The sequence below is a fragment of the Pongo pygmaeus genome, chromosome 2 (assembly GCF_028885625.2).
Source record: "Pongo pygmaeus isolate AG05252 chromosome 2, NHGRI_mPonPyg2-v2.0_pri, whole genome shotgun sequence".
NCBI classification, from domain to species: Eukaryota; Metazoa; Chordata; class Mammalia; order Primates; family Hominidae; genus Pongo; species Pongo pygmaeus.
The window spans coordinates 2378486-2391965 of NC_085930.1; the positions used below are offsets into that span (position 1 = coordinate 2378486).

At 38.4% G+C, this 13480-nt stretch overlaps 1 non-coding gene and 1 pseudogene across 1 annotated transcript; one reads left to right on the forward strand and one right to left on the reverse strand.

Moving 5' to 3' along the window:
• Nucleotides 1-388: 388 nt before the first annotated feature.
• Nucleotides 389-4825, reverse strand: LOC129034233 (large ribosomal subunit protein eL20-like; annotated as a pseudogene).
• Nucleotides 4826-9962: 5137 nt separating this feature from the next.
• LOC129034327 (U6 spliceosomal RNA) lies at nucleotides 9963-10066 on the forward strand. The gene has a single exon (XR_008501830.1). It is a non-coding gene; the product is annotated as a U6 spliceosomal RNA (small nuclear RNA).
• The last annotated feature ends 3414 nt before the right edge of the window (nucleotides 10067-13480 follow it).

A 13480-nucleotide genomic window follows, 5' to 3' on the forward strand; every position in this document is an offset into this window, starting at 1 on the left:
ATAGAAATATATTTTATTTATATATAAAATTTATAGAAAAATATATATTTATGTATAATAGATGTTATTTATATAAAAGATATATATTTCATTTATATATTATATATTATTAATATATTATATATTATTTATGTATAAAATATATATTTAATTTATATATTAAGAATATATATTTTATTTATACATAAAATATATACATTTAATTTATATATAAAAAGTGTATATTTCATTTATATATAAAAAGTATATATTTTATTTATATATCAAATATATATTTATTTATATATTTTATATTTATATATATGAAATATATTTTATTTATGTATAAATATATATACATATATTTTCCTGAGTTTATTTGGGGCACACCTGGGCGAGGGCTCTTCCGCTAGAAGAAGGTGTTGGACCTCCTGGTGGTGAAGTGTGGCTTGTGCTGATGGCACAGGACCCAGTGGGGCAGTGGGAACTGGATCTTGGAGTCCTGGAACCGCTTGACGCCAGGCCGGCGGGCACTTGCTGGCTGCGATCTCCTCCACCTTCATGATCTGGATGGAGTGGGCCCGGGCACAGTGCCGGGCGCCCATGTCTCGGTAGCATTGGGTGACAGCGCCCGTGGGGGTCAGGTCCCGGTATTCCCGGTACATGTTGTGGGTGCCGCTCCGGGAGTCATAGTGCAGCCAGATGCTGAAGTTCTTCACCCGCAGGAAGGACGTCTCAAAACCTGCCCACAGTAGACAATCTCCCCTAAAGACTTCATCTTCTTTAAGTGAGATGCAAAGTACCGGAAGGGGGACTTGGCAACGACATGATTAGGTGCAAAGATTCGCATGCGGTAGATGGGTGATCTGTGGCATTTGGGGGTGGACAGGCAGCGACCCACCACCTTGTACTCTCCTAGTGTGCCCGAGGCCTTCGTGGCGTCCTCTCTGCGCTCGCCACCACTCGCAAAAGGGAAAAATATATTTTTATATAGATGTTAAATCTAGTCTGTTAAATGTCAAAAGAGGCTTCTCTTTTGAATAAAAAAACAATGAAAACTGAGTAATTTCTTAAAAAAATTCAAGAGAACAATATGATCTGATTTTCTTACAATTTTCTAGTTATAAATTTATTCTAATAATTCGGTGTCTTAGCCATCTTTTATTTAATTTTATTATTATTATTTTGAGACAGAATCTTGCACTGTCACCCAGGCTGGAGTGCAGTGGCTCAATCTCCGCTCACTGCAACCTCCACCTCCCAGGTTCAGCAGATTCTTGTGCCTCAGCCTCTGGTGTAGCTGGGACTATAAGCACCCGCCACCACACCCGGCTAATTTTTGTATTTTTAGTAGAGATGGGGTTTCACCATTTTGACTAGGCTTGTCTCCAACTCCTAATCTCAAGTGATCTGCCTGCCTCGGCCTCCTGAAGTGCTGGGATTATAGGCGTGAGCCACTGTGCCCGGCCAGCCATGTTTACACAGCTAACAGAAACATGTAATACACAATTCTAAGAGTAAACTGAAAAAATTTTTCTATTCTACTTAATTTTCATTTGAAAACCAAATGACTATTGCATAAGAAATTCGTATTCAAAATAAATGAGCATATAGATTTTACAGTTTATATATAAGGCATCTTATTTATATAATCTCATTTAAGTTTACCAATAATTATCTTAGTGACATTATTATGAAATTCTTAAAAAAATTTAGCTCCCCATGAGGTGCTTACTATTCATTCATACAACTAACATGTTACTGAGCAAGTTTTTCTCAAAAAAGTAGAATGCTTGGATTATAGAAAATAATTAAAATAATACATTTGCCCCTTAAAAGGAGCTATTAGCAAACTGGAAGGGATAGATATACATGAAAAATATATTTTATATACACATGTACAAGTATCAAATAATTTTATTTTAAATGTGTGTGTGTGTGTATACACACATACAAGTACCAAATAGTTTTTTGATTTACATTCTATCTTCTAAACAAAGAACCAACATGTTGCTTTATTGCTAAGAAATGGGAAAAAAATACATAACAGTTAAGATAAAAATACAAACTACACAGAATTTAAACAGATATTTTCCCACTTAAGTCCTAAACAATTGTCAATATACAGTCAATGATAAGTCAGCATGAACCAAACGTGTTTGACAGCTAATAACAGATATTATTTTCAACTTCTCTAATATTAAAACCTCATTTTTCATTCAGAATCAATAAACACATTAAGAATATTTCATTTTGAAACCCAATAGAAGTATGATGTTGGTCACACTTAGTGAGACTGTATTAAATTAGCAGTTTTTTAAAACTTGATAAAATCATTTTCCATAGTTACAACTTTTAAGAGAGGAAAAGCTATAGTACATCATTTGAGAATCTAAGAGAGCAGAATGAGTTTAAGTCAGTGTCTAATGGTCGGTGGTAGGTATGTAAAAAATAAAATACATAAATTGAAAAATATATAATTCACTGTACAAGTACTTATGGAGTATCTATTATGTGTCACACACTAGTATAAAATGCATTTATTTATTGGTTACTCTCATTTTCATATACTTTGGAAATTTTATGAATTCTGTGTTATAGTTTGGTCTAATGAGGTCTTTGAGTTCACGCAATATTTGACTTCTAATTCTATATTCCTCCCTTGCTACATCAACTTCTGCTTTAATGATAGCAGTGTCATCCTGAGGTCTAATATAGGCCGAATTCTGGAAGAAAATAATGCATTAAACAACGGGGAGAGTCCTTTCCTCTTTAGCCACAGGAAAGATAAATTTCTAACATTTAACTATTAAAAGCTGTTTCCATATGCTAGACATTGCTATAATAGTAACTTCAAAATAAACTTTTAAATAAACTTTAAAATAAAGTTCTATGCTGTGGGTCATAGTCACCCCCCATCTTAAAGAACATGTTATGTAACTTTCCTGAAGTCATACAGCCAATGAGTGATGGAGCCTAGAGTCCCTGCACTGCACAGCCTGTGACCTAAGACAAAGATATTTCTATGATCCTGGGGTAACTTCCTTGCTTATAACTTTGGAACTCAAACAAATATTTTCATAAGTCAACTTTCCATTTGTATTTGGTAGTGAAACAACAACAGAGAAGAATTTTTATCATTTCACCAACTGCAGCCTAACTCCTCCTATATAATTTCTGAATGAGCAGGTAAATATTGTAGACTATGTGTTCATGAAAGGGGACATAGAACTCATGGTTATTTCTTGAACTGTGTCAGTGTTGGCACAAGTGGATTTTTGGACTTTGTTATTCATGTTGGCTACCTATAATAATAAAATGTAATCCTATCTCACTATTTTCACATCTTTAACTTTAGTCTAAACCACAATCATTTTTTTCCTGTTGCAGAAAGTCAGGGACCCCGAACAGAGGGACCGGCTGAAGCCATGGCAGAAGAACAAAATTGTGAAGATTTCATGGACATTTATTAGTTCCCCAAATTAATACTTTTATAATTTCTTACGCCTGTCTTTACTGCAATCTCTGAACATAAATTGTGAAGATTTCATGGACACTTATCACTTCCCCAATCAATACTCTTGTGATTTCCTATGCCGTCTTTACTTTAATCTCTTAATCCCATCATCTTCACAAGCTGAGGAGGATGTATGTCGCCTCAGGACCCCGTGATGATTGCATTAACTGCACAAATTGTAGAGCATGTGTGTTTGAACAATATGAAATCTGGGCACCTTGAAAAAAGAACAGGATAACAGCAGTGTTCAGGGAACAAGAGAGATAACCTTAAACTCTGACTGCCAGTGAGCCAGGCAGAACAGAGCCATATTTCTCTTCTTTCAAAAGCAAATGGGAGAAATATCGCTCAATTCTTTTTCTCAGCAAGGAACATCCCTGAGAAAGAGAATGCGTCCCTGAGGGGAGGCCTCTAAAATGGTCACTTTGTGGCAGTGGCTGTCTTTTATGGTTGCAGCTGTGGGATGAAATAAGTCCTGGTCTCCCGTAGCGCTCCCAGGCTTATTAGGATGAGGAAATTCCTGCCTAATAAATTTTGGTCAGACCGGTTGTCTGCTCTCAAACCCTGTCTCCTGATAAGATGTTATCAATGAAAAAGCATGCCCGAAACTTCATTAGCAATTTTAATTTCAGCCTGGTCTTGTGGTCCTGTGGTCTCGCCCTGCCTCCATTTACCTTGTGAAGCATTATCTTGTGAAGCATGTGAGCTCTGTGACCCACACCCTATTCGTACACTCCCTCCCCCTTTTGAAAATCACCAATAAAAACTTGCTGGTTTTACGGCTCAGGGGGCATCACAGAACCTGCTGACATGTTATGTCTGCCCCGGGCACCCAGCTTTAAAATTTCTCTCTTTTGTACTCTGTCCCTTTATTTCTCAGACCGGCTGACACTTAGGGAAAATAGAAAAGAAACTACATGAAATATCGGGGGTGAATTTCACCCGATATTTGCTGTATTCGTATTGTAATAGCCTCCTACTTCTTCCTACTTCCTCCCAGTTCCTTTTGAGACTATATGCAACACCATTGCTAAACTAATCCTGTCAAGGAAGATAATGTCATTCTTGTTCAAAACTCGACAGTGAGTTTGCATGTCACTTAGGGTAACATTGGCCCCCTCCTCTCTACCCTGTTCCTCTTCTGCTATCCTCCTCCTGGTTGGCCTCCTTACTGTTCCTTCATACATGCCAAGCATGATCACACTATAGGATATTTGCTCTTTGCCCTTTCAGCTGCCTGGGATGTGCTTCTCTCCAGTATTCACATATCTTAATTCCCTCTTTTCCTTCAAGTTTTAAAGTATCATCAGCGATGCCTTCCCTGGCCATGTCTACCTAAGCAGAGTTTCCATCGCTCTTTCTGGTTCACTTTTTATTCTTAGAAAACATCAATGTCTGGTACACTATATACTTCTTATGTATCTTGCTTGCTGTCAACTGAAGAATGATGAGGTTCATAAATTTGGAAAGGAGAGCTTTATTTCTCAAAAAGGGGTGCAGCCTGCAGGGTGGCCATCAGGCTAGAAGCCAGAAACAGGCACTTCTAGGGTGGGAAGAATAATATAGGAATTTATGCTGAACAGAGAAGGTGAATATATATATATATATATATATATATATATATATATATACACACACATATATTTAATAAGCTATAAGGGGAGTTATGAACATTTATGAGAGGTAAAATATGTGCATTTGCAGATGATCTTCATGCTTTCCCAAGGGTCCTTGTTCAAAAAATAGCAGTGTTAGCATGATTCAAGGGTGGAGTTTTCTGCGCCCTGACATCCAAAGGTGAAACTGAGGACATGAAAACCCTCACTGCACATCCTCTGTACACTGGACAGAACCACTCTGTGCTTGGTGGTCTGTTAACAGGAAGGAGTGCTGGTTGGTTGTTTTATCACAACCACAAAAGGGAGGGGCGGTCACAAAGATGGTTCAAATCAGTGGTGGAGGAAGTCTTTCTAAAGGGTTATTTTCCGTCTAACCCTTTAGGAAAAAATAAAGTCTAATGGTGGTTAGCAGGGGAGGAGGTATAAAGAGACATGTCCAGCTTCCCATCTGGTCATGGCCGAGAATTCAGTTTGCAAGGTTTGTCTGGGTCCTCTTGGCTAACAGGAGGTCCATTCATTTAGTTGGCAGCTTAGGATTTTATTTTTATTTCTCATTTCTTATGCATAATATTTTTTTTTGGTAGCTGTAGACTAGACATGGAAAACAAAAATTGTCATATAGAAAGAACTCAATAAATATTTATTTGTTGAAAGATCTAAAGAATGAACCATTGGCTGGGCGTGGTGACTCACGCCTGTAATTCCAGCACTTTGGGAGGCCAAGGCAGGCAGATCACCTGAGGTCAGGAGTTCGAGACCAGCCTGGCCAACATGGTGAAACCACTTCTCTACTAAAAATACAAAAATTAGCCATGTGTGGTGGCAGGCGCCTGTAATCCCAGCTACTTGGGAAGCTGAGGCAGGAGAATTGCTTGAACCCGGGAGGCGGAGGTTGCAGTGAGCTGAGATCACGCCATTGCACTCCAGCCTGAGGGACAAGAGCGAGACTTTGTCTCAAAAAGAAAAAAAGAAAAAAAAAAAGAATGAACCATGAATCATCAGATGGACAAAACACTGAACTGAGCTGACATACTCTAGGACAAAGTATTTCAAATCAATTTGAAAATACCAGTTTTACCCATTCAGGCAAAAAATCAGACTGATCGTTTAATTCTATTATTTAAAGTATTTTTTAACACTTTCTTGTAATTGTTGAATATCATACTGCTGCTGAAGTTGATATGGACCAGGGGAACACATAGGAACTATGAAATGTGCTTCTCTAACACCCTAACTGTCCAATATTGCCTGCTGATCCCTTCCTTCTTTAACCTTGCTTACTGAATTTGCACAGGGAATCCAAATCTTAGACTCTACCTACAATAAAATAAATTATTCCCTTCAGTCTATAGAAACCTCTTCAAGGACAGTCTAGTGAATGATACTCTAGTAATTTTTTTTCACCCAGCACCTAGTGTTTCCACCCTATTCTGAGTCCCCCACTGCCAGAAAAGAAGCCAGCATAAAACAAACTGAAACACACACACAAAACCCAGACCTTCCTGTTTTCAATATACACCATACTTTCTCACAGCTACACAACTTTGAACATTCCCTTCTCTCCATCTTATTTCTTTCCCCTTTTATCTCCCATCCCACCAGCTGAGTTTTTTCTGTCAACCTGTGGAGCCATTGTTGGTTCTGTTCACCACTGGATCCTTAACACGTAGTTCAGGGTCTGGGACCTGGTAGGTGATTAATATTTGGTGAGGCCTTGGGGTGACTTGGGTGCTGAAGTCCTTCTTTTTTGTATTCTGATTATTATGGTTGTAGCAAATATTTTCAGACATTGATTTAAATTCCTAAACTTGAAACTTTTTGAAACAGTGTTTTGTTTTTGTTTTTTAAACAACATTCTTGCTTCACACTGAATGATGAGTAAAAATTACCTAAGTGAAGGAGTAAATATTGGAGTCACATGCAGTGGCAAATGTGAAAGAGAATATGTTTCAGATTGTGACAGGAAATTTGTTATCTGGCTGCCTTAAAAAGTCATTACAATAACAAGCATGTTTACATAAAAATATCACTTTCTATGACCACATGTGACTTTCCAGAAAGTGACTGAGTGTATATTGAGCACAAAAGAAGAAGAAGAAAAAAAACCCAAACAGCAGAATAAGTAGGCAGAAACAAAGGGTAAAGATTTAGAATTCATGCAAATATTAAAATGAAAGAAAATAAATTATGCGTCTTGGAACCAAGAACCAAATGGATAAGGTTTGATATAAAGGGAGTGTGACAATCATTCTTTGTGGGAGAATTAAAAAAAAAAAAAAATCTGGCCAGGTGCGGTGGCTCACACCTGTAATCCCAGCACTTTGGGAGGCCAAGGCAGGCAGATCATGAGGTCAGGAGATTGAAACCACCTTGGCTAACACGGTGAAACCTGTCTCTACTAAACATACAAAAAATTAGCCGGGCGTGGTGGTGGGCCCCTGTAGTTCCAGCTACTCTGGAGGCTGAGGCAGGAGAATGGCATGAACCTGGGAGGTGGAGCTTGCATTGAGCCGAGATTGCGCCACTGCACTACAGTCTGAGTGACAGAGTGAGATTTTGTCTCAAAAACAAAACAAAACAAACAAACAAACAAACCTGTCTATATTTCTCCTATTTAAAAATAAAATGTAAAGTAGAGCTGATTACATTTCTATTAACATAATTCTTGGCTTTACGTAAAACTAAAAGTTTAAGAAAAAAGTAACAATTTTAATTTTTCTATGCACAAAATAAGAAAAGTATTATTGTTTTATGGAAAGATCAAGGCTTATGAATAGCATGCTTTATTTTAGCAATATTCATAACATTTATGTGTAAAACTCAAACATTTAGTCATTTACCATTGGGTGTTATATATGTTACAGACATTCTTTAGGGTATGGAGGAAGAATTTTTCATTGTGTAGCTGTTTAATTATATACATTCATAAGAATGTTAAAATTAAAATTTTACATAGCAATTTTGAGCAAAACTAAATTCAGTATCAGATATGTTTCACACAAATGTTTTAAATGGTCAAAATCAAGTGTTTCTCCTTTATATAATGTTTTTATTTAATGTATTATTAAACAAAACATTTAATTCACTTTTATGCTAAAATCTAAGAATCTTCTCTAGGGATCCAGGCTTTTTATTAAGCATTTTTGTGAGCTAAGCCCTGGGTTAGGGACGAGGGATGTAGATAAAAATGACATACAGTTCTTGATTTCCACAAGCTCAATTGTTATCAAAAAGAAAAAAAAATGTAGACATAAAAATTGCAAGGTAATTTTGTATGTACAAAACTGTGGTAAAGAACTTAAAAGATTTGGGGAACATAGGAATGACCCTGCATAAGTAAGATAAGAAGATCTTTGAGAGAAATCATGTCTATGTTGTTCTTTGGTGATTTTATTTTCTATTATTCATTGTCAAGGAGAAAGGGAGTGTTCTAGACAAAGAATTGCTCAAAATCACTGAGTAAATAAAAGGAGGAGTGTCGAGACTGATGCAAGTACAGGGTTGCTTAGAAAGCTATGGTGAGAAGAGGCCCTGAAGACACATTTCTGCAAACTCCAACAGGGCATGAGTGTCTTATGACAGGAATTCAGATACACTGGGAGTGAGAAAGCTGAGCTGTGAGGTGTCTGAGTAGCCACTTAAAGCAAGAAGCCAAAAATGTACAAGAAGTTAGGTTTTACTCTTTGACGATGGTATAAGCAAAAGGCTAAAATCAGAGAAAGCGTGGACCCTCTCTTGCATTTTGCCCTATAAAACGGAGCACACGTCAGAACAGATGTGAGAGTCATCTTACTACTGAGGGAGTCCCAAACAAAAGGTCTAGCACTTTTACGGACCTTAAAGTAGTGGAGAGGATGAGGGAGAAGGCCTAAACATGGAAATGTATTGGGCATTGAGTCAGAGTCTCCCCAACCTCCCCTACCCAGCCTGCCACCGCTCCAAGGAGCATTTGGCAGGGGTACCTGAGAGGGACCTCAGCCCAGGGGGACTCAGATGAAATGACCTAGGAATGGAGGTATCCTGCTGCGGCTGGACATGCAAAGATGCAAAGAGCATGACTGGCCAGGTGGGGCCAGAGTCATTGCCTGCTGCTCCCTTCAGAGACTGCAGTGCTGTGACTGTTCACCACATCTGCTGTGGGGAAGGCAGCTTTTTCCTAAGCCTCGCAGGTGAAGGGTTTATAATCATCAGACTGAATCTGGAAAATTACCCGAAGTTTTTCACTGGAAGCTGGAATCCTCACCACGGTAAGAGCAGTACAGACATCATGATGTAGACAGTGGGCAAGTATAAGTGATTTGGAAACGTGGGAGTGGCATGATGAAATTTTCAGGCTAACAACCCTGATGACAATGTGAGAGTGGACTGGTTGGGTCCTGTTGCCAACAAGAAAAATGACTGAGAGACAGTCTCAATAGTTCAAGTATGCAATTTTAAATCTCCTGAAGTCCCTTTGTTCAGCTAAGAGATTTCCAGGATAATTTTGAAATCACTAAGTCCAGACATGAGGATTCTAAGCCACCCACCTTTCAACTCCTCTTTGTTAAGGAAAAGGATGCTTAGAATTAAAGTATTGGGTTTGCGTCTTTGCCTGCATCTGTACTTGTTGCAACTCTTCTTTTCCATTAATGATTGAGAGATGGGAACTGGGTCCAGTGTTCTCATATACTTATTAAGGAGGTCCCATTTGATCTTTTTCTTGGCCTTCCAGAGCTTCTTTCAATATCTGACATGGAAATAGTATGATCAGTGGAGTTATATAGTGTTAGGGCTCTGAGATCCATTGCACAGCTAGCTTCCTAGATACTTGTTCCTGCGGTTGAAATGATCAAAAGTATTTTTGATCAGTGCTCGCTTCGGCAGCACATATACTAAAATTGGAATGATACAGAGATTAGCATGGCCCCTGTGCAAGGATGACATGCAAATTCGTGAAGGGTTCCATTAAAAAAATAAACAAAAGTATTTGGATCATTGTATGAGATTTATTTTAAAATGCAGCAATGTTGCAAATGCTGCAAACTAATTTATTATGAATCAATGTGTTTATGAGTTGATATATTTACACTTGTATTCATATTTGAAGAAATATCAGTGAGTAGTAATGGTTTAAAGCCATATAATATGCTTTTAGAGTTGCTATGGTAACTTATTTTCTTGGAAAATCTAATAGATGTCTGGAAACCTGCCATGGTTACTTACCAGCTATTGGAGAAATAGCACTGCATCTTGTTTTTTAAAAAGATCTGCTTATTTATTAACTTTACTGTAAATTTCCATAAATTTTAGCAGTATGAACTATTTTTAATTAGTATCAGTTGAAAGGAATTATAATATTTTCAAATAGTTAAGAAAATATAAATATAAACAAATAATCAATAAAGCCTTAAAAAGACTTATTTGAAAAGACTTGTGTAGAGTGTCCAAAATCCAGAACAATGAAAACACCAACTACTGACAAGACTGTGCAGCAACAGGAACTTTTGCTCATTGCTAATGGAAATACAAAATGGCACAGCCACTTTACAGAACAATTTGGTAATTTCTTATGAAATTAAACATACTCCTAGCATATGATCTAGCAATCTTGTCCCTTGCTGTTTCCCCAAAGTAGTTGAAAATATATGTCCACACAAAAATGTTGATGTTTGTAACAGCTTTACTCAAAATTATCAAAACTTGGAAGCAACCAGCATGTCCTTCAGTAGATGAATGGATAAACTGTGGCACATCCTTGTCATCCAATGACAAAGAAATATTATTAAATGTTAAAAAATATGAGCTATCAAGCCATGAAAAGACATGAGGGAAACTTAAGTGTCCATTACGAGATGAAAGAAGCCAATCTGAGACGGCTCCATACTGTGTAATGCCAGTTATATGACATTCTGGAAAAGGCAAAACTATGGAGACAGTAAAAAGCTTAGTGGTTGTCAGAGTTTAGTGGGGAATGAGAGGCACAGATGATTTTTAGGACAGTGAAACTACTCTATATGATAACTATCATTTTGGGTACATGTCATCATACCTTGTTTCAAACCCCAAAATATACAACATTAAGAATTAACCCTAATGTAAACTATGAACTTTGGGTGATTATGATTTGTCAATGTAGGCTCATCAATTGTAACAAATATACCACCCTGATGGGAAATGTTTAAAAAAGATCTGGGAAAATATAGCACAGAGAAATTTTTGACAATATTATTGAGAAAGAGAAGCAGAGAAAAAGTACCATTCAATGAAATTATTAAAACAAAAAAACAAGTAGACAGAACTTAAAATTTAGACAGTTTCTCCTTTGTACAAATTTTGAATTAAATCAGACAAAAGCAAAATACCTTTATGAGAAAATATACAATCCAGAATTTTTAGAAGTGATCAAGTTATAAATTAATAATTCAGAAAAAAAATAAAAATATAATAAAGAGAGGTTCCAAGATGGCCAAATAGGAATAGCTCCAGTCTACAGCTCCCAGCATGAGCGATGCAGAAGATGGGTGATATCTGCATTTCCAACTGAGGTACCGGGTTCATCTCACTGGGGCTTGTCAGACAGTGGATGCAGGACAGTGGGTGCAGCACAATGAGCGTGAGCCGAAGCAGGGTGAGGCATCGCCTCACCCGGGAAGTACAAACGATCAGGGAATTTCCCTTTCCTAGCCAAGCAAAGCTGCGACAGACGGCACCTGGAAAATTGGGTCACTTCCACCCTAATATGCACTTTTCCAATGGTCTTAGCAAACGGCACAACAGGAGATTATATCCCGCTCCTGGGTTGGGGGGGGTCCCATGCCCACAGAGCCTCACTCATTGCTAGCACAGCAGTCTGAGTTTGAACTGCAAGGCTGCAGCGAGGCTGGGGGAGGAGCGCCCACCATTGCTGAGGCTTAAGTAGGTAAGCAAAGCAGCAGGAAAGCTTGAACTGGGTGGAGCCCACCGCAGCTCAAGGAGGCATGCCTGCCTGCCTCTGTAGACTCCACTTCTAGGGGCAGGGAATAACTGAATAAAAGGCAGCAGAAACTTCTGCAGCCTTAAATGTCCCTGTCTGAGAGCTTTAAAGAGGGTAGTGGTTCTCCCAGCACAGAGTTTGAGCTCTGAGAATGGACAGGCTGCCTCCTCAAGTGGGTCCCTGACCCCCGAGTAGCCTAACTGGGAGGCACCCCCCAGTAGGGGCACACTGACATCTCTCATGGCCAGGGACTTTTCTGAGGTGAAACTTACAGAGGCATGATCAGGCAGCAACATTTGCTGTTCAGCAATATTCACTGTTCTGCAGCCTCCGTTGCCGATACCCAGGCAAACAGGGTCTGGAGTGGACCTCCAGCAAACTCCAACAGACCTGCAGCTGAGGGTCTTGACTGTTAGAAGGAAAACTAACAAACATAAACAACATCCACACCAAAACCCCATCTGTATGTCACCATTATCAAAGACCAAAGGTAGATAAAACCACAAAGATGGGGAAAAAAACAGAGCAGAAAAACTTAAAATTCTAAAAATCAGAGCACTTCTCCTCCTCCAAAGGAACACAGCTCCTCACCAGCAACGGAACAAAGCTGGACAGAGAATGACTTTGATGATTTGAGAGAAGAAGGCTTCAGACGACCAAATTTCTCCGAGCTAAAGAAGGAAGTTCAAACCCATCGCAAAGAAGTTAAAAACCTTAAAAAAAGATTAGACGAATGGCTAACTAGAATAACCAATGTAGAGAAGTCCTTAAATGACCTGATGAAGCTGAAAACCATGGCATGAGAACTATGTGACAAATGCACAAGCTTCAGTAGCCGATTTGATCAACTGAAAGAAAGGGTATCAGTGATTGAAGATCAAATGAATGAAATGAAGTGAGAAGAGAAGTTTAGAGAAAAAAGAATAAAAAAAAATGAACAAAGCCACCAAGAAACATAGGACTATGTGAAAAGACCAAATCTACATCTGATTGGTGTACCTGAAAGTGATGGTGAGAATGGAAACAAGTTGGAAAACACTCTTCAGCATATTATCCAGGAGATCTTCCCCAATCTAGCAAGGCAAGCCAACATTCAAATTCAGGAAATACAGAGAAGGCCACAAAGATACTCCTCAAGAAGAGCAACTCCGAGACATACAAATTGTCAGATTCACCAAAGTTGAAATGAAGGAAAAAATGTTAAGGGCAGCCAGAGAGAAAGGTCAGGTTACCCACAAAGGGAAGCCCATCAGACTAACAGCTGATCTCTCAGCAGAAACTCTACAAGCCAGAAGAGAGTGGGGGCCAATATTCAACATTCTTAAAGAAAAGAATTTTCAACCCAGAATTTCATATCCAGCCAAACTAAGCTTCATAAGTGAAGGAGTAATAAAATACTTTACAGAAAAGCAA